Source organism: Pteronotus mesoamericanus, unplaced genomic scaffold (assembly GCF_021234165.1).
Source record: "Pteronotus mesoamericanus isolate MK-2021 breed Mesoamerican mustached bat unplaced genomic scaffold, CSHL_Meso_final contig_220, whole genome shotgun sequence".
Classification (NCBI taxonomy): Eukaryota; Metazoa; Chordata; class Mammalia; order Chiroptera; family Mormoopidae; genus Pteronotus; species Pteronotus mesoamericanus.
The window spans coordinates 3,153,620-3,163,283 of NW_026555091.1; positions in this window are offsets into that span (position 1 = coordinate 3,153,620).

Below are 9,664 nucleotides of genomic sequence, written 5' to 3' on the forward strand. Positions count from 1 at the left end.
TCCTGAAGGCGCTACAGGCCAAGTTAGTCCCCAAACAGGGAAGAGGTTCTCTCTTTTGCCAACCCCTCCGCTCAACTGCCGTCACTGGTTGGTGTGATGTTCCCCACACATGCCCTGATTTACCATTTCAACCTTAAAATTTCTAAATAACTAATATATACTGAACACCTACTATGTGCCAGGCGCTGACCTGATCGCTTAGGATACAAACACAGACAAAACACACAAAAACTCCTTGAATGATTCCATTAACATTTCTCCGGGGACCGTTGACATTGGTCCTGTATGCGATGCCTCTCCTTACACTCACCCCATGAATCCCATATTGAAATCTCAACCTGCACCACTTCCTGGTGTTTGCCTTTAAGATACGCAGTCAGTAGGGCCTAGCATACTCCCGATCTCTAGGGTTTTCATTAGAGAATCTGACTTTATACTTACCGGAACCGAACAGGTGCTCACCTCCCAGAAGGCCTTGGGGAAAGAATCCCTAAGTGCAAATGTCACAGGTTGCACAAATCCCATTGTCATCTCCGGGGGGGGGGGGGCGGTCATACTCCCAAAGTAACCAAGAAGCCAGTTGAATTAATTATGGCATTCTGGAATCGATCTCCTAATCCTTTTAGGAATCTCTGTCACTCTGCTTCCGTCTGACCATCCCGGTCCACGCCCCACCCACGTGGAGACGCCAGGCGAACCATCGGCGGTCTCTAGATAGAGTGTAATTTATGTGCCAAGTCAAAATAGCTATCTTGAAAATATTAGAAAAAGTCAATATAGTGAAAAGCTTTCCCTTGTCTCTTTCTTGAAATTCTTCTGCAGCCTAACCCAATTGCCTCAGTCACTCAGAGGCCTTTAAATAAAATGAAATCCTAACGATGTCTCTGCCATGAATAATTAATTGTTCACGTGCCGTCTTCTCAACAAAATCCATTCTCATTAGATTAGAGGTTTCCTCGAGATATGTGAGTTCATTATGGGCATTTTTACAGCCTTCTTGTATCTCCCTTTCTTTGTCCATCTTGTCTGTGTCTGCGATCTGGGATCCCATCCCCTTGGCAACCTCCCAAAGAGACTTAGTTGTAATGCCATGAACGACCTTTGAGAAGATGCCTTACTGCTTCCAACCCTGGCGGCTTACCCGAGAGGAGGAGGCGGAGGGTGCGGGACCGAGCCTGCCTGGTGAGGAAGGCCGCCCCCGACCTGTCGGCGGGGAAGGGGACAATCGGAAAGGCGTACGTGCCTGACTTTTCATGCAGGAGCCCCATCCTCATGAGAAAGCCCCGGCGACTGGAAAGTCTTGGGAGGAAAGGACTAGTATAACAAAAGAACATCTTAAATTTCTTTTCTGGGGATGAAATGCAAGGTCTTAACAAAGAGCTGAACGCGGCTGTCTGTTACAGTGCCAGCCGCTGGACCGTAGCGGCCCTTGTCCCTGTCCCTCTCAGAAACCCCTTTTATGTCTCAGTTGTTTACGTATCTCTGCTCTTCCAACAGACAAAGTTTTGTATACTGTCCTTGTCACCTAGCCTATCCTACGCACTGTTGAGGTCACAAGTCTTTACGGCCATCATTTAGAAAAGCTGCATGCCTTCCACTGGGCGGACACGCACCGCTTGCGTGAATGAGGCTCTTTGCTTTCTGTTTTCCACACTAGTCACAACAGTGCCAGGAGCATCTTTCTGCAGACAGTTGTTCCAATAGTTAGGATTATTTCTATAGGGTCAACTCTGAGAAGTAAAAAACTGCGACAAAGGATAAAATTTAGGTTGTTGAGATGTACTGTGAAAAACTTTCCAGAAACTTCCTGCAATTTAAACTTTTACATATCCTATTCACTTAACAGGTTTGATTAACCTTCCATGTAAAGTGCTCATAACGTACAGAAAAGGGTGACCTTAAATGTTTATTGTGAAATGCTTCATACATACAGAAAAGGGTATAAAAGATATACAGATTAAAGAACAATAATAAAATTAACACCCATGTAAGCCATCACCCAGTTTAAGAAATTGAATATTAAAGATACCTTAGATGCCCCCTTAGAATATAGTAGCAGCAACAGACAGACCTCCTTAGCTTCCAACACACACGCGCGCCCCTCATTCTCGTCACAGTCCCTACCCCTCTGTGGCACCTCCAACAGTAACTTAAGATTTTAGGTTGCTTCCATCTTACAGTTCTGCCACCTTGGAGTTTTTTTGCTTCTAGTCAAGTATAACCAGTGAAAGAGAGGGCATAGAGAAATCACATTTGCTTTTAACCGCCTGTCTCGAGAAGCGGCGCATGTCCGCTCTCTGCGCTGAGAACTGCCACATGGCCTCCACTTGACTACAAAAGAGGCTGGCGTGGCCTCCTTCGCCCCGGAACAGGGTGCCCAGCGCTCACAGGCTCCGCCACGGCGCCCTCCCATAGGGGCCACCCCTTCCTGACTTGTACGCTAATCACGCCCTTGCTTTTCTTTATAGTTAAAATAAAAACTGACCGAACTAGGTGAGAGACGGAGAATAGTGACACTATTTTACAAAGGCTGCTGGGAGAAGGAAAGATAACAAAGTGTCTGAGTCATGGTCTGGCTTTAGCTCCCCTGAGAATTTGCAGTTGACCTTTCTGGGGATGTCAACGGGCAAGGTCATGAGTGAGTCTCGGGGATCACAAGCGTCGGCAACTCTGGAGTGTGTGACAGAATGACAGGTTGGACATGCGCTGGACGTCCCTCAAAAACGGCTTCAGAGGGAAGAGGATGCTCTGCAGTGTTCCTGTTTGAAAGTCACCTCAGGAGTCGTTTTAAGGTAATGCAAGCATCGGGGCAGAGAGGGGAGGCCAACACTCTCGTTCCCTTAACACGGCTGGAGAGTCAGACAGTTAACACCCATTGAGTTTACGACAATCTCTGCAAACAATTTCCTTAATTTTTATCAGTTTTATTAAAGGCAGCTCTTCAGATGGTTAGCCGCAGGTCGGGGAAGGGCCCTGATGGGTTCGAATCCCAGATAACTCCCTCACCACGAGCAAGTCCCCAGCACAGCCACGAGGAGGACAGAAAAGCGGTTTAGCAGGACCAGGACTCTGCCTGGTTTACTCCCCCAGGTTTACAGAGAAACCGAGTTTTTCAGTCGCGGGCCGCCTGAGCAGCTAACCTCAGCGCCTCGCTCCCAGATGCTCAGACAGACAGCTTACCGCGTGCACAGGAGCTTGCGCTGGGGAGTGCGCCACATGTACCCCCAGCACCTGGCAGGGACCGGAGTTCACCCATCGCCTGCCTGAGAGAAGTCCTGGGGGTCACTGTCGCCAGCCTTCACGGGCCACAATCCCAGGGCCAGCCTCCTGCCCTCCAGGGTCCCCCAGGTCAGGAGTAACCCGCCAGGACCCACGCCGGTAGAATTACACGGTGTTACACCGCCACCTAGTGCTGCAAACAATGAAGTGCAGCAATCCTCCCCTGCCTCCAGGCACAGCTAATAGTTTAGCAGAGGGCGACATCGTTGCAGAAGCAACAGGCCAAGGTTTCATCAGTATACTCTAACTTCGCAGTGTGACACCCCGTGTCGCTTATTGGAAGCAGTCACGGGAGTCGGACAGACCAGGAGAGAACCCTCCTCTGTTCTTACGCGACATGATCTGTTCAGTCTTTTGATGTCTCTGAACCTTCTTCTCCCATTAAAACAGCTGCATTTAAGGTTGTTATCATGAGTCCTGGGTTCCCATCAGGTTCCCAGTGAACACGTATCCTCTCCCATGCTCTTCTCTAACCCCTGTGCACAGAGAATTTCCATGGCAACCGTGGAAGACGTTGTCTATGAGAGGTATGACAACGTGTATCCAGAAAGTTGAACAAGCTGTGCAATCTGAGGCCACGCTCGCTATTCAAAGCAAGCTGTAAAACAGAAATGGTAATAAAGACACCTAACCCTAGGGTCGTCGTGAGGATTAAGGAAATGAATACGTACCTGCAGAGCACTTAGAACAGCAAGCATTTGCCGAGTGTGAACTATGCTTAATAACAGTTCTTAATGATGCTGACCCCAGACAGGGGGGTGGGCAGGGTGGGCTCTGAGCCAGCGTTTATTTGATTTATAATGTTGCCATTTCTTGTCCTTTTGAATGCTGCTACTCATCCTTTGTGTTTTCCCCAAAACCTACAGGTGTGCACACATACTCTGTCTTCAAATACTTCCTGAGTCTGGTGCCCCTGGACTGGTCCCCTGTATTCTATGGTTTTTCCTCCTTTCTTGCCTTCTTTTGGATCTTTTCAAGTTTCATATTATCTTTCTGTTACCTTGTTAGTTTTCCACTTTTATTGTTTTATTAGAAGATATCATAGAAATTAAAATCTGTACCCTGCTTTATTAATTTCTAATATAATTTGGTGCCTTCACTACTTCCATGTCCAAGACAATTCAAGGACCTTAGACTAATGAACTCCTATCGGACTTTTATGATGTTGTTCTCATGTGTTTTAGTTCTTTACATGTGTAAGACCCTATGAAGCATAAAATTATTATTTTATGTCAATATTCTTTTAGATTAATATGCATATTTACCCTTTCCATTGCCTTTCAATTACTTTCTGCACCTCCAAGCTCTGCTCTCTGATCATTTCCCTTCTATTCAAACACCATTAGTCTTTTCCTTTAGTATTATTGTTTCTTTCCAATGCTGACAAATTCTGTGTGTGTTTTTTTTTTTGTTTTTGTTTTTTTTTTTTGCCTGAGAATGTCTTTTTGAAGGAGATTTTTGCTGCACAGATCTTCCAGGTTGGCTGTTTAATTTTTTAAGCTCTGTGCAAATATCACTTATTAGACCCGTGAAAGTGATCAATATTTTCCTCTGGCCACATTCGAAATGCCTCTGTTTCTCAGCAGTTTTACTATGAAGTAATTACATATAATTTTCTTAGTATTTATGCTGCTGAGAGGTCGATAGCATTTCTTACATCTGTGGCTCAATGTCTTTCATTAATCCTGGAAAATTCTTAGCCATTCTCTCTTCAGATACGACCTCCAATGTTCTTAGTAAGTACTCTGAGGGAGGGGCAAAAGCGCCAAATGTAGGGTAGGACTTATCTGACACCTTTGCTTTCTTGGTAGCTCTCTGATATATATATGGGGGGACCCAAAAAATGGAATATATTTATAAAAATTATTTATTTTTGCATATTTAAACTTCAGTCACCTTCGAAGTACAATCCATTCAATGCAATCCCCCTATCGAGACATTTTTCCCACTGCTCAAAACGGCTTTGAACTCGTCAATTCTGATGCCTTTAGTGCTTCTGCCGGTTTTTGTTTCACCTCTTCCACATCAGCAACACATTTCCCTTTGAGGGCTTTTTTCATCTGGGGAAATAACGGAAAGTCGCTCAGGGCAAGATCAGGTGAATAGGGAGGGTGGGGCACAAGGGTCATGTCATTCTTGATCCAAAACTGCTGGACACTCAGCACGGGGCGGGCAGGTGCGCTCGTAAATCACCCATCATGAAATGGGCAAATGAGTTGAGTCTTCAAAAAACATGCAGGGGAGCCCAGTGCGGCTTCTCACCACACCATCAGCTGGTGCTTAGATACACATGGGCTCCTAGAACCCTCACCTAGTGGGGGAAGCCTGCACTATAAGGGGCTCACCCTCCAGAAGAGAATTCCAGGTTTTGAGGGGTCAGCAGAAAGGCTGGTGCAAAACGAGCTCACCACCCAACCTGACCTTTCCACATGCCTTATCTGAAGTTTTAGAGTTCGAGTTCTGAAGTTACACAGATTTGAGTTTAAAGGATTTTTTTTTTTATGCAGGTATAGCACTTAGTCTAAACCCAGGAACATAGCATACGTTCAAGTGTTGGTAATAACAATTTTTAAAGCGTTGTAATAATTTTCATTAATTCCATAAATTAGCACACACCGCCAGCCTCTCTCCGAGGCGCCCCCTGTGGGGAGTGGCGCTGGTAAAGCCCCCGCGCCCGTCTGACGCTGTGCCTCTCGGAATCTCGCCAGCGCTCCTCGGCGCTGGAACTAGGTGGCCCAGCTTCCTGCACATGTGAAACTGTTCTGCGCAGGCATTGCTATGTGCGTGCTCGAAAGTAGGTCAGCTGGAGTAAAAGAGAATTTAGCAGCAGGATCAAGGAAGTAAGTTTTGGCAAGGAAACTCAGGAACCTGGTCCCCTGGAGCAGGGCCCGGAGGGTTTGCCCCCAAGAACGTTGCCCAGCAGTAACCACTGAGGTTTGCTCTGGAAAAGGCAGACAGACCTTGGGCTGTGCTGCCTACAGTAGGCCCAAGGCCTTGTTGCAACTTTTCTTTCTCTTTTCTTTCTTTTTTTTTTTTTTTTTTTTTTTTTTGGAGAGACAGAGAGAGGGGAAGGGAGGGAAAAAGAAAGGGAGAGAAACACTGATGTGAGAAAGAAACATCGATCTCTCACAAGGCCCCAGCTAGAGACTAAACCAGCAACCCAGGCATGCGCCCGGAGGGGAAATCTAACCGAGGACATTTTGTTTTGCAGAACTATGCGCAACTGAGTCACACTTGTCAGGGCAAGAAGCTCCAGGTGCTTTGAATCAGGAACCCTAATTATTCTGGGTTCTCTTTGTAAACAGCAAAACCTTTCTTTCAAAGATTTAATTGTATTTTAATAAAAGGCTTGCCCTGCCTCACAAAAGTTAGGTTCAAAAAGAATCACCATTTATTTCTTTGTTTTTAAATGTTTTGTTTAAATGTTTTGACATGTTGCTGTATTATGCCCTTGAAAACCTCATAAGGTGGCTCTCATGTTAAACATTCCTACCACAATAAAAATTTCAAAAAATGTATAAAGTATTTTTAAGTGTTTAAACACTGCAACACTCACAACATAATTTGTGCGAGATACAAGATACAACAAGCGTGCTGTGCACCCATCACGGTGCATGTCCCTGCATGGTCCCAGCTGCCGTTAGTGCGCGAGGGGGCCGGCCACCCGGGACCCCCAGGGTGGCCTCGGAGGTGAGGACAGCAGGTTCCGGCCCGGTGCACTCAGTGGAGCAGACACAGCAGCAAACGCCGGAGGCCACAGGCCTCGGGGCCTGGTTCACACCCGACTTGGAGAGAGTGGCTCTGTAGACCTTGCACCTTGGTCTTTTCTGTGACGCAAAAGCTGCCTGCGGGGAGGCACCCGTGAGGCTCCGGACGTGGCCCCTTCCCTCCTTGGAAAGCCGCAATTCCACAGCGACACGGGGGTCAGAGCCAGAGAAACTGGTTAGAGCGCTGACGGGTGATGGCGTCCAACCACGCCACCAAACTCGGCGGAAACGCCTCCAGCCCTCCAGCCTTTGGGGCCGCCCTCTCCTCTCACCCGCCGAGCAGAGCCTGACGCCCCACGGCTGGACTGCAGCAAGGCCAGGCTGGACTGTGACGGGTAAGGAAGGCGAGCCGTCCCGGGCAGTGTGTGCATCCCGCACATCCCCGCCCTGCCGGTGCTGGTCACCCTGTGGCCTAGAGACCACGGTCTGGGCCTCGGCAACGCCCTTCTGCCATCTGGAAACGGTCTCCCACCACCCCTGCCCTGCAGGCGCCATCTGGCCCCAGCACGGCCACAGCTCCTTCTTTAATTGTTCAAAACACAGCTGACACTGTCGTTTTTGACAAGAAAATTACCAAAAGTGAAACCAATAGGAGAGAATTAGCAACACAGGAAAAATAATTAAAATTGGTAGCACATTGCAGCGTCTTTAGACTGCTTATCCCCCCGGCCTTCGCTGGGGGGTCTGTGACCTGCACCCTTCTTCCTTTCGGCCCCAGATGGCACTTCGGGTGCAGGTTCCTGCTCCTCCAGATGGTGGCCCCGCAGCGCCACACTGCTCTGCGCCTTCTGGGGCTCCAGGCCTCCCCTCTCCAACCCCCAACACAAGAGCCTGACCTCGCGATTATCAGTGTGTTCCTACTCTCCCCACCGGCCCTATTTTAGTGTCTGATCTATGGAGCAGATCTTCCAGGTTAGACAGTTTCTTTATTTAGCTGCCCGCCAACAACCAGACCTTCCCCCTGGAGGCAGCGGCTGCACCAGCCCTGAAACCAGCCCCCTTCACGGTGGACCCTGACCAGGCACTAACGTGCGCACATAGCTCGCCCTGCCGAGTATCAGCCAGTCCTGGTCTTTTCCTGTTACAAACAGTCCAGTGAATATTCTAAAAGCTAAACCTCACATGTGTGTGATGCCCTTTCCAACATCGGCTGATTTGAAGAGAGTGTCCATTTTCAATCCCTCATTCAGCACTGAACTAACTCCTAGGTGCTTACCTATAGTCTGTAAATAAAATAAGCATAAAACACACTTCCCAACCTCACAGCCCTCCTATCTTGTGGGGGGTGACAAATAAGAAAATAAACTTAAACCGCAACAATGTTAAATGTGAAGAGCAATGCTTCCAGGGAAAAACTTTCCAAGGCTCGGACCATTAACAGAGACCTGATAAGTGACTGTCAGTGTGATGTTGTTCAAGCAAAAAGGAACAGCCATCTGAGGCCCTGGGGCCGGAAGCAGTGCTGGAGTTGGGAGCCCAGCCTGGCTGAATTGCAATAGGGGAGTAGAGAGGGACAAGGGCCCAGCCTCTCAGGACTTTGCAGGCCATGTTCATTAGTCCCATCTTTAGTCTAGGAACAACAGGATGACACCGACTGATTCTGTGCAATTTTGAAAAAATTGATACTTACTGGATGGGCTACATACTATTTTACATTCCCCTATAACTTCCCGGCACTATTATCTTACCAATCTGATGGTTTTAACTTGCACACATTCCCTTTTTTTTCGATGTGTATTGTCCACACTTGTATCTGCTATGTGTTTAATGCTTGTGACCTCCCTCACAAATGCCAACCCCCAGCGTGAAAGTATTAGGAGGTGGGGACTTTGGGAGGTAATTAGGGCATGAGGGTGGAGCCATGATGAACAGGAATAGGGCCCCTCTAAGAAGAAACAGGACAGACCCTGTTTTAACTCTATGAATACCAGGAAGTGGACCTTGACCAGACACAGAATCTGCCAGCACCTTGATCTTGGACTTCCCAGCTGCAAGAGCTATGAGAGAGAAACGTTTACTGTTTAGTCACACCGTAATTTGTTAGCACAGCCCAAGCTGACTAAGAGAGTATGCTTGCCACTTCCTAATGGGGTGCTTTTTTCTTTTTTTTTTTTTTTTACTCAATTGCCTTTTTTTTTTTTTAACTCCTCAGCTGAGTTTGTTTTTTTTATTTTAGATAGAGGAAGAGAGAAACATCAAAGTGAGAGAACATCAACTGGTTGCCTCTCATGAGCACCCAACTGGGGATCAAACCTGCCACCTGGGTATGTGCCCTGACTGGGAATCGAACCCTCAATCTTCTGAGATACAAGGTGACTTTCCAACGAGCTGTGCTACCCGGCCAGGCCTGAATTGCCTATTTTTTTAATTTACTAAATAATACCTTTTTTCTTTAATCTTCCTAATTGTTTGCCTTTTGATTATGTAAGTCAAAACGTTATATACACAGCAACCTTTTTTTAGGGATAAAGGTATTTTCTCACCTCAGTATTATACAGACATTTGTCTTTATTTCCTATTACTATTGCCGTGGTTCAACTGCTCATATTCAACCATCATGTTTTCACTGACATCTATAAACTGAAACCTAATTTTACTTTTCAAAGGGTAAACCAGTT